The sequence below is a fragment of the Macaca fascicularis genome, chromosome 7, assembly GCF_037993035.2.
Source record: "Macaca fascicularis isolate 582-1 chromosome 7, T2T-MFA8v1.1".
In the NCBI taxonomy this organism is placed as follows: domain Eukaryota; kingdom Metazoa; phylum Chordata; class Mammalia; order Primates; family Cercopithecidae; genus Macaca; species Macaca fascicularis.
The window spans coordinates 9,104,992-9,118,099 of NC_088381.1; the positions used below are offsets into that span (position 1 = coordinate 9,104,992).

A 13,108-nucleotide genomic window follows, 5' to 3' on the forward strand; every position below is an offset into this window, starting at 1 on the left:
TCCATGTAAATCACTCTTATCTGTTTAAAGGGTGAGATTCGTGAGTGATGAAAATAGTCACAACTATTTTGTTACCGGCATATATAACCATGGTCTGTATCTAGATAGAACTCTCCAAGGTGTGAGACCTCAGTAGTGGGAAGGGAGACAAGATTTAGACAAACACCCACACAGAAATGAGGGGGGACGCATTTGTCCCACGTGGCAGAGTTAGGAGATACTGAATCCAAATTTTGTCCTTATGTAGAGACCTTACGCTGGTTGAGAAAGCAAAATAACTAAATAAGGATTACTTTTATCTGCAACTCATTTTAATGTCTTCTTTTATTTTTAAAAGCGAATGGACTGGTGAAGGGAAATTCACTTCTCTGAACTGTAATACAGGATCATCCCACATTCAGGCTATCCAAAATTTGGGAGATCTGGAAGGCCAAAGACCAAAAATAAAATAAAGTAAAAAAAAAAAAAAAAAGTAAATAAAATTACTTGATATGAACTAATAAGTGACAGGAGATTAAAATCTTTTAATTCTTGTGTCTGGCCATATAATTGAGTGCCACTGACCATTAGATAAAGACAGATTTTTAAAAATAATCATCCCTATTGTAAAGGATAGTCACTCCTGACTCATTGTCTTCTATTCTTCATTAGTTTGTTGATTGTTTTTCCCCAGATCACATTTTTAGAGTTGTTCTTTTGGTGAGATAGTGGTTGAAATAGTTTAATTTTCCCTTTTAACTCCTGTTTTCACCTCTAGATGAATCTCCTTTTAGGATGGAATTTCATTCCATTTATGATCTAAATGAGGAGGAACTCCTTTAAATGCTCTTTTCTTTTTTGGACAGATTCAACCTGTATTTCACTGAGTACCACTGCATCGTAAGTAGAGAGGATACTATAAATAAAGTGAGTGAAATAGACATCTTCCCTCTCGTATCTGCTAAGTAATTTCTCAAATATTTAAAAATTCAGAGAAGTGCCACAGAGGTAACAGAAAGAGGGGCAGTTACATTATTAAGAGTAGAAACCTAATTTTCCCAGGAGTAATGTGTAAGAAAAGCCCTCCCTATCTGAGGAGACGCTGTCGTCATACGAACTCAGATATGAAGAAAGGCGGAGATCAATTAGGGGTGGGAGCAGCAAGGGCCCTGGGGAGTGTTCAAACAGTGCAAATAACATCTAAAGATGGGATGAAGTGTAACCTTTCAGATCTGGAGGGCAGGATCCAAGCCACCAAGAAGTCTAGTGGTTTGTACCCTCTAAATACCCCTCACCACTATAATCTCCCGCCACTTACTCAACCACTTTAGTCCAAGGCACCAAACCCCCATGCTGGATTCTTAACCTGTCCTCACTAAGGTCCTCCTTTAAGTCACATAGATCTAGCCCATCTGAGTTCAATTTCCTCCTTTGTAAATGGAGATAATAATAGTGCTCTCCTCAAGGGTTGTTTTTTCAATGAGAAGCAAGATATTACATAATACCAAACTTGGCTGAGTATTTAATAAACGTTAGTTAATATTATTTTTACCTTTTTTTTAAGACAGGGTCTCGCTGTGTCGCCCAGGCTGGAGTGCAGTGGTGCAATCTCAGCTACTGCAACCTCCACCTCCTGGATTCAAGTGATTCTCCTGCCTCAGCCTCCCGAGTAGCTGGGAATACAGGCACCCGGCTAATACTATTGTTAATAACGTAACGCATATATCATGGAAGCTTGGGAAGTTTTTATAAAATAGGTGGGGCTCGATGGCAGTTTTGAAGGGTATTTGTTGCTTGCCTAGAACACAGGAAGTGGAGCTGGCAGTCCAAGCTCAAGGAGCCCCAGGAGCCAGGGCTTGCAGAGGCTGCAGGGGAGGAAAGTGTGTGAGGGGTGGGAAGGCTGGTATTGCATAGGTCCAGGAAGGCAATCATGAGACTACCTAGACTGCAGGAAAAATCTTTTGTGGGAATAGTAAGCTTGGACAAGTGGACTAGAGACTATGAAGATAACCTCTCACAGACTGACACAAATAATCCGCTCATGCAAATAATCTCAAAGAATTCAGCCTTTTTTTTTTTCTCTCCTAACTTCTGATTCTTAAGGATGAAGAATGTGGGTGGGGATTCTTGTTCCCAGTGTCAGTAAGTAAAATCTTTTGGTGGGGAAGTATTTTGAATACTTGCAAGGAAAGTTCAATGCTCTCCAAAGTGGAGGTACAAACTGGCACCAGGGATTTCTGTGTACCTACCTAAAAATACAGGGCATTAATCTACAGCCAATGTGAACTTCTGTAACTCTTTAAAACGTCATCATTTCTGAGGGACTTCAGACTCTGTTCCATAAGTCAGCACCAGACCAACAATATAGAGTTCCTGCGACCACTTATGATTTGAAACACAAACTCAGGCTTTGAATGTTTTAAAAACATCCATATAACTATGGGTTGTTTAAAAATAGCTATAACCCAAAGAGTTTATTTCCAACATCTGACATGAATGCATTTCGCAGCAATTTGTTATGCAAATAATGGCAGCAGAAAAGACATATGAAAAAACACTGACCCTTCTCAAAGCCCAGTGGATGTAATGCTTTTGTTAATTCTGAATTCCAAGTCTAGGGGTTGTTGGTCTGTCTGTGGGGTATAAAATAAAATACTATATGCCTGCCTCAACTTTTCTTCTGATGAAGCTGTAATTTGCAAAGGAACTATTGTTCCTGTATGGCTTCCCGAATTTTCCTTCACAGACAACTGTGCTTCGGTGTGGAGAGGGGTTTCAGTGTATTGCCTGTGGAGATGATGCTGTAAGTATTTTCAAAGCAGAGGGGGCCGGGTGCGTGGCTCATGCCTATAATCCCAGCACTTTGGGAGGCTGAGGCGGGCAGATCACGAAGTCAGGAGATCGAGATCATGTTGGTCAACATGGTGAAACCCCGTCTCTACTAAAATACAAAAAATTAGCCAGACGTGGTGGCATGTGCCTGTAATCCCAGCTACTTGGGAGGCTGAGGCAGGGGAATCGCTTGAACCCAGGAGGTGGTGGTTGCAGTGAGCCGAGATCGCGCCACTGCACTCCAGCCAGCAGAGGGAAGAGCTTTTTGAGATGGAGACTCAGGTAGTGTTTGGAATTGCCGGTAATTCAAGGCCTGATGATATGGGGGCTATTTGCTGAAGCTTCTATTTCAACTCTCCTTTATGACCCCAGGTTACCTAAATATGTTGCTTTCTAATGTTTTTTGTGAGAGGTGGGAGGTAGGGTAAACATCAGTCTTAGATTTGTCAATGGGAGAAAAGCAAGGGACAGACTTTTTTTGCCACAATTTTGTCCTTCTTCTAAAGTGTTAGCTCCTTCTAAAGTGTTACAACTCCTCCTCTCTCCCCTCCTCCTCTGCGCTGCTCTTCTCCACCGCCATCACTCCCAGCAGTTGTTTATTAAATGCCCACTGCATGCTAGCGTTCTAATTTCTTCTTGTCTCTAATGGTCATATTTTAGGATGTCATTCCTCTACCGACTGCTACCACTTCTAGAGTAATCCTAACCTGTAATTCTTTTCTTAAAGGATAAGTAGAAAATACATAATGGGGGGTTGGGGGGAAATGGATTTGATCTTCAATTAGCATAACTGATAGGGAGGAAAGGGCTTGGGTTAAGGGAATGTGCTGTGAAACAGCAGCTGTTTTATAAGGGACTCACCTGGAGAAGTGGGGTGTATCCTCTGTTGATAAGGGAGAAGACCCACAGAAAGCCAACTAGCATCAAAACAGCCCCAGGAGCCAAGCACAGAGGAAGTGAGTCTTCTGACCCCCATCATCCAATAAGCCCCGAAATTAGTCTCTACAGGAGATGCGCAACATCCAAGGGAGCAGTCACTCACTCAAGTTCCTGACCCAAAAGTGTGATGGACTTTGTTTTATGGTTTAATGGACTTTTAGCTGAGTTAAAAGGGTTAACAAGTCTGAACATTTCTCTGCAACCTGATGAGATATCCAAGCGTCTTTTTCTCTGAAGGTCTCCATTGAAAATACCACTTACAAGTAACTTCTATGAAGAAAACCTATATGAAAATACCAGAGATGAACCAGCTGCTTTTTTCCCCTGAACTCTTAGCAAATGATCTAAGGGTTTAAACATATTAAAGGCCTCAATTTCAACTTCTGGAATCAATAGGGCAAACGAATGTGGGCATATTCACTTAAGCATGAATTTGCTGACTCCATTCTTACTCTCTTGGGTTCCTCCATAAGCCCAGACCTTACACTAAAAGGCAGCTACTTCTCACGCTGCAGCAGGATTTTGAGAACCATCACTCTTTGCCATCTTCACCCTGACCCTTCTCATCTTTTTTCTAATTCTCAGAACCTCCTGGCATTTGTTTCTAATTCACTTGTTTCCTTTCACCAACTCGGGTTAGTTGAGCCCGGACCCGAGCATGCCTGTTTTGTCATACCCTGATGAAAAGCAAATTAAATTCTTGGATGGTAAACTCTCTTTTCTTAAACTTCTGTCTGGTTCTTCAGCAAAAAATTAAAAGTTATATTTATATTAACATCAACCTAGATATTGAATCCATCTCAGAATCCTACATCCCTTGACCAACAAGCTGATAAAGCTGCCTAACTCATCTCAGTCAACCTCTTCCTCTCACATGGTGTGTGGAATAGAACTTGGTCTCCCTTGGGCTTCAGTAGTAGCAAATTGAGGAAGTAAGATCTTAATTACATATAAATGTATTTCCACCCTGTGTTAGCTCTGTTCCCTTGCCCTTTCATTTCAAGCTACCTCAAGGAGGAAAAAATCAGATAAAACACAAACAAAAGACAGAAAACAGAAGCCCACGCGCTAAATGAAGACTGTTAATAGTTCCTCCAAACAAAGAATCCCACTGCCATCACCCAAGCTCTGTTCATCTAGTTCTTCCTTTCTCCAAATGTGGGTGAAACTCATCTCCCTTTTAGTCCTCTCTTACTCCCACCGTTATTATTTTCAGCCATTTTTTCCCCCAAGAAAAGACAGCAGCATCACAAAGTGAGAAAGTAAAGGTAGGTAACCTAGGTAGCACCTTTCTTTGAACAAATACTTTTCCATCTTTTTCTTATTTCAACTGATCTTGAAAACAGAATCACTGTTTAAAGGGGAGAAGCCCTAGTTACCTCTGATCACCTTGGTTAATTTTAGAACGGGTGCTTCCTACTCACCACACAGAGAAATCTAAGGCTTTTATTCATTTAAACCCTTCAAAATGCTAACATTATGAAACCAAAAACTTTTAAAAGTTTTGCCATTCCCAAACTGCCATGCGGTTGGCTTTGTGGCTTTGGACACTCTCAGAGGGAAGGCATCACCTTTGTTAAGAGTTTGTGAATTCGAATTAGTTTGGGTTTGTTTGGAAGCAGAGCAACATCAGAAAATCAGACCCTTTCTTCCTAAAAGCACAAGGCTGCTAGTGAGCAGGCCCAGGATTCAGAAGAGCTGGAGGAGAGGGCAGGGCACAGGAATGTCACCCAGCCCAGCTGGGATATGTGTCAGGCCTGACCACATAACCACAGATACTCATGAGCAAGGCAAAGCAGACTATTCAGATAAAACGAAAACTGATTTTAAATAAGAGGCATCCCTTATTTTGTTTATTATTTCTTCTAAATCGTGGCTCTAAAAAAATAAACTGAGAATTATTTTCCTCTTCCAAACTGAAATATCTTTTTCTTCCTGGCTCAGACCACCAACCAGGTTTCTGCCACCGGAAGTGGGGAAAATACTGGATATCCTTTTGAGGAAGCCTGATCAGATGCCCTATTATCCCAGTTTCCAAACCAAAGACGCTTGGAGATGAAGACACATTTTTTTGGTGTGCGTTCCAAGTTGCAACCTCAAAAACTTGGCAGTTTTCTCACCACGGACTGTGATTTCCATGATGTGATGGTTTGGAAGGGTTTCTTTTCAAATAGATGTTATGGGTAATTCCAAGGGAATTCTATTGCAATCCCCCTGAGTTGACAACCTTTCCTTCTTAAGTGTAACTTTGGTGTTCAAATGACCTTGGGACACAGACGAGGAAGATTCCCAGTGGTAAATGTCTGTGTGGTACAAAAAGGGAAGGCAGAAAAAGTGAAGCTTGTAAAGTCATGAAAATAAGAACCAAAGAGCTTTTCATGCGTTATCTTTCACGCTGTTCTTCTTTTTCTTTCTTTCTTTCTTTTTTTTTTTTCGAGACAGCTTCTCACTCTGTTACCCAGGCCGGAGTGCAGTGGCATGATCGTGGCTCGCTGCAGCCTCAATCTTCTGGGCTCACGTGTTGCTCCCACCTCGGCCTCTCTGTACCTGGGACTATAGGTGCATGCTACTATGCCCAGCTAATTTTTAAAAATCTTTTTGTAGGATGTGGCCTCCCTATGTTGCCCAGGCTGGTCTTGAACTCCTGACCTCAAGGGATCCTCCCACGTTAGCCCCCCAAAGTCCTGGGATTACAGGTGTGAGCCACTGCACCTGGCCTACATTGTTCTTTTAATTTACTTTTATTTAGGAGGACAGTACAGTTCACATTTTCTCCTTTTTCACAGGTTCTATTTAGTGTCATTTATAGTAACAGTAATTCATATTCTAACTTAGCTTTACCTCAGCAACTCTTTCTCCCCTTACTTTTAGTCTCAGTACTACAAATGCCTGCATGCTTTCTCCCCAGAACAGAGGGCTTCATATTTTTCTCCCTAAGCTGTACATGTCTTACAAACTTGTAAAATGAATGTAAATGAATGTAAAACTTTCCCCTTGTTCGGTGAAGAACAAGATACACCCATGGCTTGAGCATACATCTCCCTCAGTCTCTTTGTCTTTTTTTTTTTTTTTTGAGACGGAGTCTCGCTCTGTCACCCAGGCTGGAGTGCAGTGGCCGGATCTCAGCTCACTGCAAGCTCCGCCTCCCGGGTTCACGCCATTCTCCTGCCTCAGCCTCCCGAGTAGCTGGGACTACAGGCGCCTGCCACCTCGCCCGGCTAAGTTTTTGTATTTTTTAGTAGAGACGGGGTTTCACTGTGTTACCCAGGATGGTCTCGATCTCCTGACCTCGTGATCCTCCTGTGTCGGCCTCCCAAAGTGCTGGGATTACAGGCTTGAGCCACCGCGCCCGGCCCTCTTTGTCTGTTTTTTCTTTTTTAGAATGCAAAGTATTTTATTTTTAAACTTTCAAAATCTAAAACCAAGCTAGCCTATGTTAAATAATATCGTTTCCGAAGCTGAACGTGCGCACTCGGAGCCCAGTTTTCCACTTGAAATACAAGCACAACTTCCTGACGCTCCTTGGTGGGAACACTACTGTTCGACGACCTCCGATTAGATGAACTGATCCATCTCAGTGGGTAACATCCTTTATTTTTTCCTTGGTAAGGGTTTCAAAATTCTAAAATAGGGCCGGGCGCGGTGGCTCAAGCCTGTAATCCCAGCACTTTGGGAGGCCAAGACAGGCGGATCACGAGGTCAGGAGATCGAGACCATCCTGGCTAACACGGTGAAACCCCGTCTCTACTAAAAAATACAAAAAACTAGCCGGGCGTGGTGGCGGGCGCCTGTAGTCCCAGCTACTCGGGAGGCTGAGGCAGGAGAATGGCGTAAACCCGGGAGGCGAAGCTTGCAGTGAGCTAAGATCCGGCCACTGCACTCCAGCCTGGGCAACAGAGCAAGACTCCGTCTCAAAAAAAAAAAATTCTAAAATACATGCTTTTTTTTTTTTTAGTTTTACACTGACAATTTCATTCCAAATGTCTCCTGGGAGACACAGACCATGTACAGGAGTCCATCTTCATCCTTCTCACTCTCCTACACCTCCGAGACTGGTGTGGAAACGCTCACCACGCTGTGTCTGTTCGCCACCAGGAGGAAGGCTTGATTAGCGCTGAGCTGTAAGCGCCTTCTAATGATCCTGATGAGCTCACTCAGGTTGATGTGGTCAGGTACAAGGAACAGCACTTTATCCAGGGCAGGAAGCTGCTTCTCGAACCCTTGCATGGTTCTGTTACCACTGGGATTTTGGGTGGATGCTGCTCTCGGAGAAGTCGGACTTCTACTCTTTGTTTGAAGGTGCGGTGCAGCCTGAAGGTCTTCTCCGATGTCATGGTGCAGGGATCTGGGTGGCGGTGGTGACATAAGGGTCTGGCGGCTCCCGGGGGTGGCAGTGCAGGGATCTGGGTGGCTCTGGTGACATAAGGGTTCTGGCGGCTCCCGGGGGTGACAGTGCAGGGATCTGGGTGGTGGCGGTGGTGATGTAAGGGTTCTGGCGGCTCCCGGGGGTGACGGTGCAGGGATCTGGGTGGTGGTGGTGACATAAGGGTCTGGCGGCTCCCGGGGGTGGCAGTGCAGGGATCTGGGTGGCTCTGGTGACATAAGGGTTCTGGCGGCTCCCGGGGGTGACAGTGCAGGGATCTGGGTGGTGGCGGTGGTGCCATAAGGGTTCTGGCGGCTCCCGGGGGTGGCAGCAGCAGTGACTCTAACTCTGGCGACAGTGACTTCTCTTGTCTCCCTCAGTTTCTTTACTATACGCTTGATCCATCAGAAAGTCTCAAGGCTCTATGCACCTCAGCAATCCCAGTGATAAGGCAAGGGGTTCATGGACTGAGTCCTGAAGCCCTCTTGTGTTTAGAGATTGGGAAGATGAAGAACCAGCCTAGGAGATGGAGAAATGCCCACGAAGTAGAGAAAAGACAAAAGAGGGTTAGGGCCTAAAGCAAGGAAAAGGAGTTTTCAACCCCTCATTTGATCAGCTATATCTAATGCTCCTGAAAGGCAGAGTAAGATTTTGTGTCAGACATAGAGGGTCTTTGAGACTAGAACAGTGTCTGATTCTTTTTTTCCACAGAGTCTCACATATAGTAGATAACTTATAAATGCTGAATGAACAACTGAAAAAGAATAGTAGTGATCGGTCACAGAGAATGGGATGTGCTCTCTGTTAATTCCCTGCCCATCAACAGATGCCCATCCTAGGGCAAAATGGGAGAAAGATTGTCACTTCCACAGTCCTCCTGCTGAAAAGATCCCAAGTGCTGTTGCCTCATTTATGTAGCACGATCCAGAGACACTTCCAGTCTGAAGAACTTCAAAGGTTTTAGGAGGCTGAGGTGGAGGGCTCAGGGAGGAACGAAGACAAGAGGAAAAGGGATGAATAACCACAATAAAAGGCCGGCACGTTCACAACGATGCTGGGCAAAGACAATGATTCCTGAATATGAAGGAATCTGGAGAGCGAGTCACAGGAAACCAAAAACATAAGGGGGTGGAGGAGACGCTGAGAGCAAACAGAAAGCTATGAAAGAAGGCAGAGGCTCAAACCGAGGTAAGAGAGAAAAAATTAAAAGCAGAAGGGGGGAAAGAAAAGAAATCAGAGGAGGTGATGCCAACGTATGGAAAAAGAGCAAAGGCAACACAGGGCCATTGCCTTATGCTGAGGACTGAGCGACTGGTGCCTGATCTCTGTGCATCTCAAGAGGAGACGAATGGCAGATTGAGGGGAGCCTCTCTGCATTTTGGATCCAAGAGGAACACATACCAGGCGCGGTGAAATGCTCAAGTAAACACAAACAGCAGCAGCCGCGGGGTTACCAGTGACCTGACTGCAGGCTCTGTCCTCTCCTGGCCTCCAGCCTGAGTGTACAACACACACGCCCGCTTAAAGGGGGAGGGCAAAAATCTCCTGCAACTGGGTGACCTCTGTTGTCAGCATTTGGCTAATTAAGGAAAGATATTACCCTACAGATCTCTATGCCTTGGTCCTACTTCCTGCTCGTTAAAAAATGGTTTAATGAGAAAAAAATAAACGGAACAGAATCCAAATTACTATTTTTTCTCCCAAATGAGCTGAATGGTGGTGGCTTTTGCCAAAACGCTTGAACAATAGGATTGTGACACGAAGACTGAAATCTAAACAACATGAAGAAATCTCGAGAGCCAAGCAGTCCCCATTATCTCATGCTTGCACGATGATAGTCCAGAAGACGAGGGATGAGTCTCCATTTGTGCAAGCAGAGCAGCAGTCCAAGGCCCTGACACAGCCACTAATTGCCCATCTACTTGTTTACACAGCCCAGAGATGGTGACTGGACAAACAGTTCATTTCCTTTGAAACGGGACCAAACTGGGAGGAGCCTGTCACATGGGACAGAGGAGGTCTAGGAAGAACTCTCATGGGAAAGTGCCTCCAGATCAAAGCCAAGGACCGGCAAGCCAAGCAAAGATGGGTTCAAGTGGCTGGCTTCCCATAGGCAGCTTCAGGTCTACCGCGTTCTGCGCCCTGCCCACCCACTCCCAGCAGAACTGGAACCCCTCTCCCCGAGGACAGGACATTTTGAGCCACTCACATAAAAGTCTCAACCGGCCAGGCACGGTGGCTCACACCTATAATCCCAGCACTTTGCCAGGCCGAGGCGGGCGGATCATGAGGGCAGGAGATCGAGACCATCCTGGCTAACGTGGTGAAAGCCCGTCTCTACTAAAAATACAAAAAATTAGCTGGGCAGAGTGGCGGGCGCCTGTAGTCCCAGCTACTTGGGAGGCTGAGGCAGGAGAATGGTGTGAACCCGAGAGGCGGAGCTTGCAGTGAGCGGAGATCGTGCCACTGCACTCCAGCCTGGGCGACAGAGCGAGACTCCGTCTCAATAAAATAAAATAAAAAATAAAAGCCTCAACCAGGGAGCATCAGCACCAACCCAACCTCCAGGCCTTGGCAGTGAGGACAATCATGTTCAGGTGAACTTCTAGCCCTTTTGGACTTCACTGGATGCTTGGCATTTGCTACACTGGTTCCCATGTTAGTGTTCTCCTTGTCTCGTAGATTGGACTGTAAACAACTTGAGCACAAGAGACTTGAAGCGCCTGGGTTCCACAGCAGGACTCTTTACATGTGAAGAGCCATTAGCCAGGAAATGCTTATGGTTGTTAATGATGATGAACTACTCCAAGCATAGTTTCTTTTATTTGCCTACGTCAGAAGCTTGGCTTCTTGAGACAAGAGACTCAGACTTCTCATTTATACTCCTGGCAGGCTGTGGAAATCAATAACGGCTCGCACCCATCAGTGTCCTGGAAGTAGGACTGAGAGAGAAGATTCTCTTGAGAACCTATTTCTCCTCAAAATAAGATTAGGTTTTAAAAAAAATCAGCTGCCCTACTGCTTAGCTCACAGGTGTGGCGCTAATGGCAGCAGCTCAGTCATGAAGTGGGAAAGAACAATTTTAAAAATCCTTGTTAATTTGCTTATAATTATCCAGAACTAACGACAGGTACACTGAAGAACTGTATACTTAATGGGAGGGAGACCTACATTGCTAAGTCAGTAAGACCAATTTCCGATTTTTCCCTGTGAGCATTTGCAGAGCCACATATTAGCCACATGAGAAACTAAGTAGAATGAATCCTGCCCGGGAGCAGAACTGCAGCCCCGAAATCCAAAGCGGAATGGGGTGGGGGCAGCTTGAGGTCTCTGGGCGAAACTCGGCACTCCCAGTCCAGGGCGCTGTTCACCCATTAACGTGGCCTCCTCTTGCCACTGCTGTGTTTTAGCCCTTAGTGAGCATCTGTGTGGTTTCGATTTAACCAGACCGAAGGGGCTGTGGTGGTGAGAGGGCAGAGGAAGCTGGAGGAAGAAATGGCTTTTCTTCTGGACAGGACTGAGGACTAAGTCACTTCCAGGATGATCATATTCTCAGGACGAGCCATGCTATGATATTATTTGAATATCTAGCTCCAGGCAGCTCTATTTTTCCCATCTCACTACCAGAAGATTGTAATCACCTGGTATCAGCACAGTCAAGATACTACCGAAGACCTAACAGCATGGCTAAAACCTCTCATCTCTGCACATAACTGCGTACAAATGACTAAAACCACTTTGCTTCAAAAACAGAGTAGCTGTGTGAAAGGCATTTTAGAGCGCGCGGGATTCCACACACAGGCAAGTTCCAGGGATCTCAGAAGCTAGGCTGTTTCGTTCAGCGACCAGGAGGCAAAGATCCCAGGGAAAGGCAGTCGTGTGGGCACGAGGTGGTCCTTGGATGATTAGCGCAGGTGTCCAGGAGGGAGGGGAAGGTATGGAAACGGTACAAACATGACAGAAAGCTGTGCCAGTGGGTCACCATGCCCCATTTGTACAGAACATTGAGTGGACTGTAACTGTGGACAACTGAAATACCGAAAAGAAAACGTGCGCACACTGGTTCCATTCTAAACAGTGGTTGAAATAGTTGTTTAAAGAAGAACAGATAATGGCTCATTCCACCCTCCCCAGTCTTTGGAAGATAGACACAGGAGTGTCACACAGAACAAAAGTTTGTATTACACAGAAAGAGGGACTTACATGCAGAAACAAAATTTAAAAACAAACAAACCACCGGCATTTATCACCATTTATCCAGCCAGTGGTTTTCTTTATCCCCTTGGCTATTGCTTTAGACATTTTTGCTTGGAACTTCTCCCCCCCTTTTTCTGACAGCTCATTGATCTTGGCTTGGAGCATCACAGTTCGTGGGAAACAATACAGGCTACTTTTCTAGCTTATTCCTTCTTAGATGCCTCTTGGATGTTGTCCATTTAATATGTTTGAGAAATACAGAGAGACAAACACATAGTGTTTTAATCTCAGAGTATATGCAGTGTGTCCCTGGAGAAGTCTCATAGATCCAAGGGAATCATTTCATTGAAGTAAGGCTTGTATTTCAAATTGATCCACCTGGAACATGTAATCAGAACTCATGAACTTTAATATAAATTCCAGATTCTGGTCTCTCATCTATATTTTTGGGAACATAACATTGGTAGATAAACTAATTGAAAAAAAATTATTTTCAATGTGATTTAGAAATGGCTTTTAACTATTTCTACATTCCATCGCTCCATCTCAGAAGAAGCGGAGTAGAAAACTGCAGCAGATGGGACTTTAGATTAAAGTCCTAGGAAGTACATTCTGGCTGAGGTGATGGTTCTTGTGTGCTACACTAGGCGTGTAACATGTGGAACTGGGTTCGTGAGGCTCCTATTTATGAAGCTGTATATTTTCTTCTGTGTAGTAACACAGACAGTGATTAAGGAGAATGAGAAAATCCTGTTTCCTGGAAATACCATCCATCCTGGAGGAGTTATAAGAACCAGA

General features: G+C 44.7%; 1 protein-coding gene and 1 pseudogene across 19 annotated transcripts in view; both read right to left on the reverse strand.

Annotated features, from left to right (window-relative positions):
- Nucleotides 1–13,108, reverse strand: part of FMN1 (formin 1) — a 419,977-nt gene that overhangs the window by 62,208 nt on the left and 344,661 nt on the right. The gene's annotated exons all lie outside the window — the stretch shown is intronic.
- LOC107130171 (microtubule-associated protein 1 light chain 3 beta 2-like) lies at nt 7,708–8,414 on the reverse strand (annotated as a pseudogene).